At 43.1% G+C, this 15043-nt stretch overlaps 1 non-coding gene across 1 annotated transcript; it reads left to right on the forward strand.

Annotated features, from left to right (window-relative positions):
- The first annotated feature begins 377 nt into the window (after nucleotides 1–377).
- Nucleotides 378–480, forward strand: LOC147822600 (U6 spliceosomal RNA). The gene has a single exon (XR_015445520.1). It is a non-coding gene; the product is annotated as a U6 spliceosomal RNA (small nuclear RNA).
- The last annotated feature ends 14563 nt before the right edge of the window (nucleotides 481–15043 follow it).

Below are 15043 nucleotides of genomic sequence, written 5' to 3' on the forward strand. Positions count from 1 at the left end.
TTGATATCAGGCACTGTGATGTTTCCAGCTTTCTTATTATTCAAAATTGCTTGGACATTTGTGGTTCCCTGTCAACTTTAGAAATTTTTTATCTTATTTCTGTGCAGACTGCCATTGGAATTGCATGAAGATTACATGAGATCTCTAAATCACTTTGGGTAGTGTGGACATTCAGACAGTATTAGTTCATTAAGTTCATGAACATAGGATATCTTTCTATTTATTTCTGTCTTCTTCAGTATCTTCCAACAATGTCTTATAATTTTCATTATATTTATCTTTTCAGCATATTTATTTTTAAATTTTTAATTTGATTTCTTCATTACTCAAACATTTAGTCAGTCTTAGCAGTAAGTTTTAAAGTCATAAAGTGCTACTTGCTTCAGCAACATTTATACTAAAATGGGAATGATATAAAGAAAATTAGCATGGCCCCTGTGCAAAGATGACATGCAAATGTGTAAAGCAGTCCATATTTTTAGCCTCTTTAATAAGTGGTGCTGGAAAACTGGATTTCCACACGCTTAAGACTAAAACTAGACCCATGTCTCTCACCATTCACTAAACTAAAACAAAATGGATCAGATCTAAATATTAAAACAGAAACACTAAATCTGCTGGAAGAGAGAATAGGTAGAACTCTTGAGGACATGGGGGTAGGCAAAGACTTCATGAACAAAACCCAGACCACATGGGAAGCACTACAAAGAATCAACAACTGGGATCTCACCTTATTAAAAAGCTTTTTCACAGCAAAAGCAATTACCAAGAGAGTGAAGAGACAACCCACAGAGTGGGAAAAAATTCTAGCCAGTAGTCTGTCAGGCAAAGGACTAATATATAGAACACACAAACAATTGAAAAAAATCAGACCACCTAAATTTAAAGACCCAGTCCAAAGTTGGGCACCTGAGATGAATAGACACTTCTCAGATGAAGAAGTACAAATAGCAAATAAATACGTGAAAAAATGTTCAACATCACTGGTCATTCAAGAGATACAAATTAAAACAACATTGAGATTCCACCTCACCCCAGAAAGAATGGCTGCTATCAAGAAATCAACAAATAACAAATGCTGGCGGGGTTGTGGGGAAAGAGGAACGCTTCTCCATTGTTGTTGGGAGTGCAGACTGGGGCAACCACTTTGGAAATCAGTATGCAGATACCTCAAAGAACTAGGACTGGAAGTCCCATTTGACCCAGGTGTTTCTCTTCTTGGTATATTCCCGAAAGAATTAAAAGCATCATACAACAGTGATATATGTGTACCCATATTTATAGCAGCACAGTTTGTAATAGGTAAATCTTGGAAAAAGCCCAAATGTCCATCAAGTGATGAATGGATGAAGAAGATTTATGTTTCTATACAATGGAGTACTACCCAGCCATTAAGAAGGACAAATGAGACATTTATAGCTAAATGGATGCACCTTGAAGCTACACTCTTAAGTGAAATAAATTGAACACACATGTGTAAATATTGCATCATCTCTCCAGTGTAAAAAACTTAAAATGTAAATGGGGACCAAAATGCATAGTAGACAATGTGAAATAGAAAATATTGTTCAAAAGAAAAGGAGAACTAAAGAGGGAGAAGGGGGAAAGGGAAGGAAGGAAAAAGAAAAATGATGAGAAAAGAAGGAAACAACAGAAATGGGGCTTTTATAAATAAGAAAGGGAAAGGGGCTGAAGGAAGGGGAGGGGAATGGCAGAAAAAGAAATCAAAATATGTCATGTAAAAGTACAAATTCATTAGGATGAATCTGATCATTATGTAAATCTAAGTTGTAACAATGAAATTAAAGATAAAATAAACTCATTAGGTGTGAGAACTCCAATTACTCTTCTTTTCAGTTTGATTTGTACTATTCTATGTCCATTAAGATTCACATGATTTTAGGATGGGTTTTTCACCTTGCTTAAGTTTATTTCTAGGTAGTTTGTTTGTTTGTTTTATAATATAGTAAATGGGATTGATTTCTGAATTTCTCTTTTCAGGTAATTCTGTATTTGAAAGCTCCTGATTTCTGTTAGTTAATTTTGTATCCCACATCTTTCCTGATCTTTTAATTAGGTCTATCTGGTTCTTAGGGTCATATCATTAGGAAAAAGACAAAATTTTATTTCTTCCTTTTCTATTTGCATACCTTTTATCTCTCTGTCTCATTTAATTGTTCTGGCTGAGATTTTCAGTATTATGCTGAACATAAGTGGTGAGAGTACACATCCTTCTCTTATTCCTGATCATAGAAGAGAATACTGAAGCTTCTCACTGTTGAGTGTGATGTTAGGTGTGGTCTTTACTGTCCTTGGGGATATTTCTTCTACACTAAATTTCCTGAGAAATTTTTATTCTTTTAACTAACATGAATATATAGTAATACCTTGGTTCACAAACATTTCTGTTTGCAAACAATTCAGTTCACAAACAAAAGCGTTCAGCAAAATTTAGCTTCAGTTTGTAAACCTGCACTGGGGGACATTCACCACCATGGCCACCCTCCCCACAGGAATGCAAATGCAGCCATCTTCTCCAAAATCACAAAACAGATTATGTTCATACATGAGGTTCCACTGTGCATTGAATTTGTCAACAGTTTTCATCCATTTCTTGTGATGATCCTATGGTGCTGGTCTGTCATTCTGAAAGTGTGATGTGTCATATGTATTGATTTCCCTGTGTTAAGCCACCTCTCTATCCCATGGAGAAACCTCACTTCATCATGGTGAACGATCCAGTTAATGTCTCATTACATCGCTTTATTTGTATTTTGTTGAGGATTTTTGAATCTCTCTGCATTAGATATATTGGCTTATAGTTTTCTCTTCTTGTGGTGTCTTTGTCTTGGGGATCAGGATAATAAAATGAGTGTAGAAGCACCTGACCCTGAGCTTTTATTTGGTGTGAGATATTTTGCTACAGCTTCAGCCTCTTTCCTTGTTATTGGTCAGCTCAGTTTTCATATTCATCATGATTTCATTCTGGAAGGTCATGTTTCTAAGAATGTACTTATGAGTAGTCGGGTGCTGTCTCCTCCTAGGCCCTTACCTCTCAGCTTCCGCCATACCCACCTGCCTGTGGGCTGCTCCTCCTCTCACCCCCACAGGGCTCCAGCTTGGCGCTGTTCTAATGAACTATGGTCTTTGCCTCCACCCTCAGCACTTTCCAACCTGAGACACAAACCAGGCAGCTATTCCTGGCAGCACTCCATCCAGGTGAGACCGACACCAGTGTATAAGCAGCCCCAAGAGGGTCAGAATGATGTGTTCATGACCTACTCTTTCCTTCCAGCCTGGGCAGGGAGCTGGGAATTGGGAGATTTCTTCTTGATGAATCTATGCTTCGCTGAGAGGAGGAGGAAGCCAGGGCAAGCAGAATGAATGAAGCCTCGAGCCAGATCCAGGCTATGCAGTGTCGAGGAGGCCGAAAGCCCTCACTTGGGACTTCTAGGTTCCTCATGGAGGCATTTCTGTCCCAGTTTTGGTGATGGCTTGGTGGAGCAGAAAAGCCCGAGTGTGCCATCTGGCCAATATCACTGTGTACAGACTTCTTTGCTTTTATACTCTCATAATGCCCTAAAGAAAGGATTATTGGAAAAACAGATTCTTATTATTGAGATTCTTGGCCTGAAATCACTATTCTTGAAGACAGGCTTAATTTTATATTAGATCTTTAATTCTTAATTTTATTTAATGAGATGCTGTCAAGTCTTATTTCACTATCTTCTTGCTTTAATTATTTCTTTGGAGAAACTGGGGCTACATCAATTTTTCATAAATTGTTTTGTTCTTTCATCTAGCTAAATAATCTGACACTTAACTTTCTACTATGCAACTTTGTTAAGACATTTCTTCAGATTATTTCAGAATGGATCTCTCACCAACTAAAATGTACTTTCAATATTTAGAGTGAAGGTTTGTTTTTTTATACAGGAAATTTGTCCTGAGTTATTTATTTTTTCTGTTTTTTCAGAAGTAAATCCATAAACATGGGCTGGGGTGCCAGTGATATATTTGCAAGGTGATCCCATAAAGCACAGGTGAGGAGTAAAGAAGATGAATTTGTTCATTGAGGAGAGACAGGAAAGTGCATGTTAATAAGCAGTTTCCCATTATTGTGAATCGGGGCTGAGTGTTGCCAGCAAGCACAGAGGAACCGTAAACAGAAGAAGGATGCGTCACCCAGAATGAGCTTCCCTCAGGCCCAGGCTCTTAGTCATTGAGCATGGCTCCTGGGACTGTCACTTACCCAGAAATCCTGGGCTGCTTTCGCAAGTGCTGAGCAAATTCCCCAGGCAAGTTCCCAAGACCTCAAGAGAGACACGGGGAATCAGGTCAGTCTCCTCGCAGCTGAACTGTGGAGAATTATCCAACGTGGGTGCAAAATCCAGAGGCGGGCCAAGGGGACAGAGGGTGGCCCTCAGCTATGCTTGCTGTGATCTCTCTGACACCACACAGTGGCCACTGTATCTCCAGAGGCATCAGGACACTCACTGTGTCCTCTGGGCCAGCACCCGGCACACACACTCAGCATGGGCACATCTACTCCTACTGCACCTGAGCCTGCGTCAGGTAGGGTAGCACATAGACTGCACTCGGGGCTGAGCCTGTGTCTGCAGCTGGGGAGAGCCCACCTGTCTACTCTCCTGGGTCTCAAGTCAGAGTGACCCATGAGGACCTGAACACTAAAAATGGGCTTAGTTTTGACAGATACATCAGCATCCTTAAAAGCAGCGCTACCTCTCCTATCTTAGTCAAGTCCCTGTCACCGAGTCCCAGTACCCAGCACCCACAGCTTAGAGGAGAAGAGGTTTACTGTGGCTCACAGTTGCAGTCCATGGTCAGCTGGCTCCAAGGCAGGCATAGCGCGGTGGAAAGGTCAGTGGAGAGGAGCTGCTCACCTCATGGCAGCCGGGAAGCAGAGAGAAGGGGCGATCGGGGGAGGGAGGAAGGCCTCCAGGTCACATGTGAGACCACCTCTTCCACTCACCCCTGTCTCCAAACCGCACGTTCACCTGTGACTCCACCAGCAGATGGATCCACCCATGGGTACAGCCGCATGATCCACTGCCTTCCAAAGCCCCACCTCTGAGCACACGAGGCTGGGGGGCCACTCTAGCTCCAAATCACAGTGTCTCCCAAGACGCCATCCACAGGCGATGCCTCGCCAAGCCCTTAGTGCTCTCTGCCTGGAACTGGAGCCGAAGGTCCTGCAGGAAGGAGGCCAACTCCATCATCCCTCACTCACCGTCATTCCTCTGCCTCCAGGAAACGGGCCCATCACTGGGCCACAGCGACATTGACTACATCACATCAGTGAAGAGCTCTTCCGGGCTGACTCGGTGGAGGTGCTGTGGGCCATGGCAGAGAAGCCTCCTTCAGATTAGGAAATGGCTGTGCTGAAGGGCAAATGCGGCCTGTCCACGGGAAGAGCTTTGGTCTCCCTGAGGTGTGGCACTGAACAGGTGGCTCAGCAGGCTGCACACCCAGCAGAGGCCTCAGGTCTGCCATGGGAATAAAGGTCTAGGGTGCTGGGTTCACAGGGGAGACGGGGGCCACCCAGTGGCACTCCACACCAAGCTTGCTCTGAGGCTTCTCAGCAATGACGCTTGAGGTCTGAGACTCAGAGCTCCTCACCCTTCCTGTGTCTTCCAGGGTTCACCCGCTTGCTCCTTTTTCAGGCAGTTTTCTCTTCCCTTGTTCTAACCTTTCTGCTCCAAGCATTCTACCCATGAGCCAAGCCATTCATGACGGCCCTGCTGGGAGCCTTGTCCGTGTGCACCTCAGACTCCTTCGCTTTCACACAATGTGACGCACTAGTGTGGCCCAGGAGGTCTGTGCCCAAGGGAACAGCCCAGCAGCTATGGGTTAAAGGCCTGCTTGAGTGGGGCTCTGAGTAACTTAGCTCCACAAGGTCCTTCCTGCGGTGCTTCCAGCCTCCCTCATTAGAGGCTCAGAGTCTGGGAACTGGTTCAGAGCTGGAAACAGGCCACGGACCAAATACCCTTTAATGGGAGATTGAGAATGTTGCTCTACTCACCAGTTTCAGTCTCCTGTGCTGTGGGGCAATCACCTCACAGACTCACCCCAGAGAGCACCTCACTCTCTTAGCTGCACCCCACGATCTCACGTTTCAATGTGCCCCCAGCCCTGGCACCTGCCGCTGTCTTCCACAGTGTCTAGGGGTGCGTGTCTTCTGTTTTGGAAAGTGTCTCTCCCTGATTTGAAAATCTGCTCTGCTCTTCTGAACCAAACTTGCTCTGCATCCTTGGTCAGATCCTTGGTGTTCACTGAGCTGTTCTCTCAAACTGTTGCATACAAGGTGTTGAGTTTCTGTCCCGCGAGCTCTTTCCTCCACAGAGAGTATTTGCAGGGACACTTTGAGAAACCTGCAAATTCTAGGCCATGCCTTTGCTCTTTCTGTTATTTTTTCTCTCTGTTCCAAAGTAACTCCTCCCTCATGGGTCCCACCTTGTCTCTACTAAGCTCTCCAATCCTTAGAACGGTGCTTTGCCCTCTGCAGCAAGCCCCTTATTTCTGTAGCATCCATGACCTCTGCCTCTCTCTGAGGTCCGCTCTCTCAGCACACCCTGATCCCCAGTGCACTCCTCCCTGTACCTCTGACCAATTGCATCACCTTTGTTTAGACATTAATTACTTTTGAAACCTGTAAATTGTGCATATTGTCTACATTTGCAAAATATAACATTTGCTACCTTGCCTCTGCCCTTTTCCACCTTGCCGCTTTTCCGATGTTGCAGAGTAGGGTATGAAAAATACCATCTCAGGTCTCCTTGTTTGCATAAGGATATCCAAAGCAAAACCACTGAAAAGTGAGAACCAGGATTTCCTAGCTGGTAAAGAAACCTTAGTCTGTAGAACTCAAAATTAAGAACTCTAGAAGTGGATAAGAAAATATTTTATAATTGCAACCAACTCACAGAGTGGGCATGGAACTACATGCTTTATGCAGGCCTTCACAGCCATGGTCGAGTGTGACATCCTGAAGTTCTCATGAAGACATTGGGACTCTTGGGACAAGTTCCATGGATCTCCAGAGCTGAGTTTGGAGCCCACATCCAACTAGTTTAGTGCGTGTTTGTCTCCTCCTGCCTTCTCTTACCTCTTGCAGTTGTCAGTGGTGAGAGGACCACAGAGAGATCCTGGGCTCTCTCTGACCGGGAGGAGGAGGGTGCCGACCCTTAGATAGGGATTTCTAACTCTCTAGCAAGCCCTGCTCCAGACCCAGCTGCAGAGTGCTGCAGAGTCATACTGATAAGTCACTCTCAGGATTCCTTTTTCATTTGAAAGGCCACAAAACTTCGATGTAATTTAGAAGAAATCATAAAGGACAGTACACTGTTACAAATTATATGTTGAAATTTGTTTAATATGAAATAATAACTATATTCATTTTTTTGATATACACTAATTTCAATTTTCTTAAGTAACTGGTTAAGTGGAAAAACATATAGTTTGTGCATGCAAGATTTTAATTGGTGGATAATACAGTACTTTTCATAATATATTGATAACACTAATACAATAATTTTAAATATTTTAAGTAACTGCACACATGGAAGTACTTACTAGTTTTGTGCTCACCATTATAATTTGAAACAGCCTATTTTAAAGAGAAAATGATGTTGGGTGTGACATTTGTATATTATTGATAAATATGAATTGTGCAATCCTTTGAATTCCTTGTCCACATTTTTTTCCTTTGCAAGAACTGAAATACTTTAAAATGGGTGTGGCTTGGAATATAGCTCATTTAGAATCATATCCTGGGTTGGAATCAGCTGAATTTCCTAGTTGGAATTTTTAAAACTGTTATTCTCTTCTTTGCTTTACATATTTGCAATCACTGCAGTAGCTTCATTTTTCCCCACCTCCACTGTGTTAGACTTCAAAGCTGTTATCAATCATGTTTCCACCCTGTGCACTTCACATTCTTAAGCTTTCAAATGCTGTCAGAGCCCATCAGAACTGAGGTATGAATTAAGTTAAAGAACATTTACTGATTCAATATCATGATCTATTAATTCCTGTCCTCTCTAATCTCTCCACCTCATTTGGAGGATTACAGAGATTCAACTTAAGCATGACATTGCTTTTTCGTTATTGGATTGGAAATCAGGCTTACATTAAGGAGACTTTTCTTTCATTGTGGGAAGGTTATACTACAATTGATAATTCAAAAGCAAGTACTTCTGACACCATCAGATTAGCAAATAAGTAGGTCAGAAAGAAGGTGAATAATATTCACTAGATTGCTTGGATAGGCGTGCAGAGGACATGGCAAGAAAAGAAGATAAATAAGAAAGATTAGAAGGAGCTAAATACAGACATATGTGGAAAGGGACAGGTACACACAGAATAAAGGAGTGAGACAGAGAGAGCAGACGGATGAGACAGCTCACTGGACTTGTACAGTCAGTTCCTTGTATCACGGGTTCCACACCCACAGGTTAAAAATAATCTGGGGAAACGGCAACTGTGCTGAACATATTCAGACCTTTTTCTAATTATTTCCTAAATAGCATGGCATGGCAACTCTTTTCATAGCACGATCATAATGAGGTGTTAAGTGGTCTAGAGATGATTTAAATTATATCAGAAGTTAGCCTTGGGTTCTATGCAAACACTGTGCCCTTTATGTGAAAGATATAAGGATGTATCTCTGGTGATCCTGGTACCAACTTCCATGGACACAAAGAACTGATCGTACCTGTGAATACTTACCATAGTGCAAGCTCAGGAAAGGAATTCCATGGTGATTTCCAGTTGCTCATCTCTCATCTCACTACTGGCACCCCTCGTTACCGAAGGTGTTTGGCATCTACAACCTGTCCCTGCATCTTGGTTTCTCCTAGTGCAGCCATGTGGCTACCATTGTCCTGTCTTCCTCCTGGAGCACACCCACTTGTGGCCCTTTTCAGACTTGGTGAGCTTTCTAACCCCGAAGCAAACCATGGCCCTCCAGGGGGCCTGGCAATGGGACAACGGGGAAATTTCAGACACAACCATCTGTACAGATAAAGTAGGTATTTCTAAGTTACTAGAGAAAGGAGCATCCTGTGGAATCAACACAAACCTTCTTGAGAAAGGATGTGGTTCACTTGGAATGAGGGGAGGTGGCAAAGACAGGCGAGATCTGTGGGCAAGCAGAGGAAAGACCGTGGGCTGCAGCCTGGGGAAGTGGCTGGATCTTGGTAGAACCAAGAAGTAAGATGAGAGCTAAGGACAGGAGTTAAATGAAGAAAAGTAGGAATCGCCTCAACAATGGAAAAAAGAAGTGGGGAGTGGATGGAGGTGAAGGGATGGGGTGAGAACAAAGAGTGAGGGGCAATGGAGACAGCAGACAGTTAAACAGGCACAATGGCAGGTGGATCTGCTTCACTAAGAATGGGGGTAGCAGCAGAAACTTCTTGCTGCCCCTGTGACCCCCAGGATCCCTGTGTGAAGCCGGAGCATTTGAGCTGAGGGCCTTACTGGACACTGTCTCCCACATGGAGGAAATCAGAGAGTTTGTGGGGCCTGCCCTGCAAATACTTACACTTCTTTGTAGGATAACTTGGTGTGGGGTCCAGATTCATTCTCCACCCAAGATTCTCTAACTGTGCGGCCTCACAGCAGTCAGATTTTAAAAGAGTTTGATAGCTTGAATGCCTAGGTCTTCATGACTAATATATACCATTGCAAACAAGCTGAGATCAAATTTGCCAAGTCTGAGAGTGGTCAGCTTTTCAAGCACGCAGGTTGCTGTGGCCAGAGCTCCAGGGAAAGCAAAATATTAACCTGTCTGTGACATGCAAAGAGTCATGAATATTTTATAAACTGCCATTACTGTATAAATAAATGCCTCTTGGAGTGAATTAAAACATTGGTAATAAATGGGAGAGGGAGGATCATGTTTACAGAGTTCTGAACCTGGTTCCATGAATTAAACAAAACCTTTCTCACCTAGCAGTGCGGGGCATCTGCAGAAGCAGGGGAGAAATTGCTGCGTAGGTTCAGCAGAGCACTGGATGTTGCAGGTACATTTTCTTCTGCTGTGGAAGTGAGGTTAGCCATGAAAGACCATTTGCTTTTATCTAAGATTTCACTGACACCATTTCCCAAGTCCCACATGTTGCTGGCTGGATAAGAGAAAAAGAGAATATATTCACACAACAGCTGTCTCCATCTTCATCAATATTTGGGGATGAAATCTGGATAAAGGGCATCTAAAAGCAAGGATTGATATGGAAGAAAGGAGGGGGCCACCCAGACCTCACCCATGAACCACAACAGCCCCACAGTTGTGCTGGAAGCAGGGTGGATTGGTGCAGGTTTTGGTGAACTGTGTTTGGTATTGGTGAAGAAGGCTCTGCAAACCCTTCCATCTGGGACTCAAGCAGCACTAGAGCCCTTGTGGTCCTTCTTCTTGAAGGTCATCCTTCATATCTCAAGGAAAGAGAGCTCCATGACAGGTATCATCCCCAAGTCAGAAGACACCCACCCGGCTTGCCCATGAGAGGTCAAATCAAAGGACAGAACGGCATCAGAGCAACCTACATTCCCACCCAACCCTCCCTCCTGGGGAGGGTCTGGCCCTGCATGTTTCCCTGTGATGATGGGAAGCTGGAGTCCACAGGACTTTATGCATTTCTAGCATTTCACACCTGCAAGGGTCACATCGCACAGCTACCAGTCGCTGTTTGCCAGTGTCTTGGAGAATGATGTGTATTATCCAGCTCTCCTGTCTCTGGGATACAATTCCCAATGCTCACAACTTTACAAGGAAGAGTTTAATTAAGCTCCTAGTTTTGGGGGATTCAGTCCAGCCCATGATCGCCTGACTCCAAGGGAGAAACATCATGGTGGAAGGGTGTAGTGGAGCAAAGCTGCTTGGTTCATGGTAGCCAGGAAGTAGAGCATGGAAACTGTGCAGAGGAGGGGTGAAGGCCCAGATATAAACCCAAGGTCATGGCCCGTGGCCCATGGAGACACACCCAGAAGGGCACTCCCCAGTCCCTTGCATGACTCAAGAGCCAATCCAGCTGACAATCTTCCTTTTCCTTCACATGGGGAGAAGGTATTTTGAACTCACAGTGACCTAGATCAATTGCCAGGCTTGATGAAACACTGAGTGGTTGGCAGGACAGAGTCAGCACAGCTATTTCCCTGCATAGAGGAAACCCAGCCTGAGAAACCTGGTCATCTTGTTTGGATCCTAATTCATTGTTTCCTTTAGCTATGTGATTTGGTGCACTGTTTAATCTCACAGCACCAGGTTACTCAGTTGTACAGTACACAAACTCTGCATTATCAGCACTGTGTGAGTTTTTAAACCTGCAGTAAAGCAGCTACTGGACCTTCTTCCTGCAGGACAATTCTAGAGGTCTGTAGGGGACAGGGGAAGGGGACGTTACCAGAACCTCTGCAGTTAGTCCTGGTCTCCTGCGAGCCACGGCAGCACACGGCGAATTACAGGAAAGGTAGAAAAATGAGACCGAGAAGAAGCTGAGCTTTGGGTCTGATCAGTGCTGCTCTGGACAGCAAAGACAAAGCCTGCCGCTTACCACACCTTTTATTCAGTACATCGGGAGAAACAAATGTAACAGATGACTTGCAGAGAGTTCAATAGTTCACATTGGGATAAACAAGGTGTAACGGAAGGCTTGCAGAGAGTTCAGTACATCTCCGGCAAACAAGATGTTAATCAGTCCAAGAACAATGAGGAACTGAGCAGATGTTTGTTCTCCCAGGATGTTTCTTGTCCTGGAGAATGACAGCATCACTGGATCACTGAAGTCTCAGTTGTGACCGGAGGCCAAACTGGAGTTATTCTGTAGCTGGGCTGTAGGCAAGAGAACTAGGCTAACCAAATGATTTATCCCTAGAATTATGTAGCATTGCTCCCAACAGAGGTCAGGCCACATTTCTTCCCTTTCCCCTGTCTCGTGCCCTCAGGGCCCTTCTTTTTTGACCTCTAATACTTCTAACACAAAACAGAGACTCCCCTTAAGAAAATCCCCTCATCTGGATTACAGGTAACCTGGTGCAAAGATGCACTTCTCCAAGAATAACTAGGACAAGTGAAACTTAACACATTGGCTCACATGGAGCAATCCCATGGCCCTGCGGCACCCTGCTGACTTGCCCTTCAGCCAGCCTTTGTTCCAATGCATTCTTTACCTATTTCCTGTACTTTGATTCTCAGTAGGTGCACATTTCTGGGTGAAAATATTTTATTTTTAGTCAAGTTCTCCAAGCATCAGTGATATGATTTCTCTCATTGTGGTTATTTCTGTTTACATATTTGTACATTGTTTTATATTTCTAGTTGTGTCACATTTCTATCAATAAAGGAATAAATGCTTAGTTCTAAAGGAAGACAGTGGGGATGGTGGTGCAGGCCTGTAATCCCAGTGGAAGGAGCATAGGTCCCAGCCCAGCCTGGGCAGTTCAGTATGACTGAGGATGCAGTGCCTGACAAAGGCTCTGAGCACAATTCCCAGGACTAGAAAGAAGGAAGAGGGAGGCAGGACAGCAGGGAGTCTGGCAGGAGGGCTGGCAGGAGGGAAGGAAGGAGGGGAAATCAATTACAGAAGCAGTGGAGAGTGTGTCATGTGCAGAGTAATGATACTCCCAAAGCACCTGCACCCTGACCCCCAGAACCTGGGAATAAGTAGGCAAAGGAGAAATAAGTTTCTGGATGAAATTAAGATTTCTAATCAACTGATACTTAAACAAGGGACTATCTGTGATTATGCAGGCTGGGCGAATGGATTCACGAGGGTCCTTCAAAGTGGAAGAGAGAATCCAAGAGTCAGCGAGATGGAGGTCATGGCCGGGAGCTGAGTGTTGGAAGCAGAGATGCTGTGGGAGGCAGAGAAAGACCCCTGCTGGTTTCGCTCCTGAGCTTTGAACTTCACCCAGTGAGGTCCGCGTCAGACTTCTGAGCTCACAACTGTAGGAGAATGCGTATTACCCTTTCAAGCCGAGACGTCTGCTTTAATTAGAAGAAACTAATCAGGATGCAGAAACTAATCAGGATGCGGTGCATACCCGGCTGGAGGGTTAGCTAAAAGTTAGGACTGCTCTGACTTCTCCAAGCGATCTTATTGACCGAGGACGCGCGGTGTTAGGGAAACTATTGATTCTGCGCGGTAGTTTGGCCCCTGGGCTGAGCGGGTGACCAAGAGAACCTCTGCCTCCTTTTTCCACACTCTGATACTGGTGCTGCTGGGTGTAGGTTTCCCACACGGGAACGGGCACCTCTGTACACTTAGGGTCGGAACTGATTCCTCTAGGAGATGGGTACAGAATTATATGATGCTATCTCAATGAATTTATGTTTATGTGTATCTCCATGCCTAAATTATTTATATTTTATAAATATGGAATATAAAAACCACACATTTATTTAAGAATTATTTTATGCAGCATGCAAATACATAATTACAATTATTTTACACAATACCAAGAAAATTTGCAGTGATCAGATACTCTCTTTACGGGAAAAATAAAACTACATTTACAGTACAGGCAAGTAAATAGTCTGTTGTGAGCTAAAAATAAGACCTAAAAAAGAACAATGTATTTCTTTCTGCTGGATGTATTCTCTAGCATACTTCAGTCTCAAAAAATAGTATGTTCATACTTTAGGATACTTCTAAACCACATGATCACAAAACTGTGCTTCAGGAATATTTCGTGGCAGTGCTTTGTCAAAAATTTAAGACTTTAGGTCAATTGTTTTCTGCTTTTTATTTACAGACAACCACAAATTTCTGTCTACTTTGCTCTTTAATCTAACAGCTTGAATTAAGGAGATACACCCACCAAAACAGAATACACACGATGTTTCAATTTCATGGTGTGAGTCTGAGATAGTAACGCTTCTGGAGCCTTTTCCCTGCTGAGAGCGAGTGAGGAGGAGCAGCTGGAGTATTTCTGGCTGTCACTGCAGCAAGCGTAAAGCTGGAGCACATCTGTGCAGTGACTGCTGTGAATTTCTTGGGGTCGTCTCCAAATCCTTCAGACTACAATTTTCAATTTTCCATTAACATTCAAATATCAAACATATGTATTTATTGGATAATTTTTAATTAATATTTTTTCAAAACAACATATTAGATGTTAGGTACCTTTGAGAGGAAAAAATCCATGTAAGTTTGTACAGCTGTGCCATATGTACAGAGGGAGAGAAATTTGTGTAAATATTGTAATACTAAATTTATTGAGACACCATGAGATTAATACAAGTTACCTTGCCCTAAACAATGACAAGAGGAGCTCAAAGCGGTGGCCATCAGCTTCCAGACATTTATTAGGACATCAACTGCTGATTGGGTGACCTTGGGCATTGAGATTGCTGCACATGCATTTTCAGTTTCTTCTCTGAGGGCTGGCAGTGTAGTGGGGTTTTGGAATATATATAACACCCTCTAGGGGCCCCCATACGAGGGTAACACTATCTGTTGAAAAAACATCATATTAATTTTCTTTTCCTAAAGTGTGCATACATTTTTGGCCCTCTCTCACTCTCTATTAATTAATGAAAAGTGTTTTTGGAGAATTTGTTTTAACTTACTATTTATTATCACATAAATTAAATATTCAATGTATGAAATGAAAATTTCCATAATGCTGTTAAGAAAAGTTAATCAAAATCAAAACTTTCATGTATATTCTACATTTTTAGAGTTCATACTGGCACTACTTTAAACCTTATAAAATGTGGTATGAAGTAAGTACTGTAACTAATCATAAGATTGTTTGAGACACTGGAGATATTTACTTTAAAAGACAAAAGATATGGTAAATAGCATCATAGAAGCTTCTGATAGATAATTTGTGTCATCACCAAGAGAATGGCTTGTGGCCGTTTTCTAAGAGTGAAATGGTTAAGACAGAGAAGATATTTAATTAAAAATGTTAAGTTAAACTCAAACTGTCTTCCACTGGAACTTTCACATGTGTTCATACATCTGTAAGTCCAAGCACATGAAAACGTTGGTATTGATGTCGCATCTATGTTATTTTATTT

The sequence above is a fragment of the Heterocephalus glaber genome, unplaced genomic scaffold, assembly GCF_053883595.1.
Source record: "Heterocephalus glaber isolate CG9 unplaced genomic scaffold, H.glaber_assembly_v1.0 deba00001610, whole genome shotgun sequence".
Lineage (NCBI taxonomy): Eukaryota > Metazoa > Chordata > Mammalia > Rodentia > Bathyergidae > Heterocephalus > Heterocephalus glaber.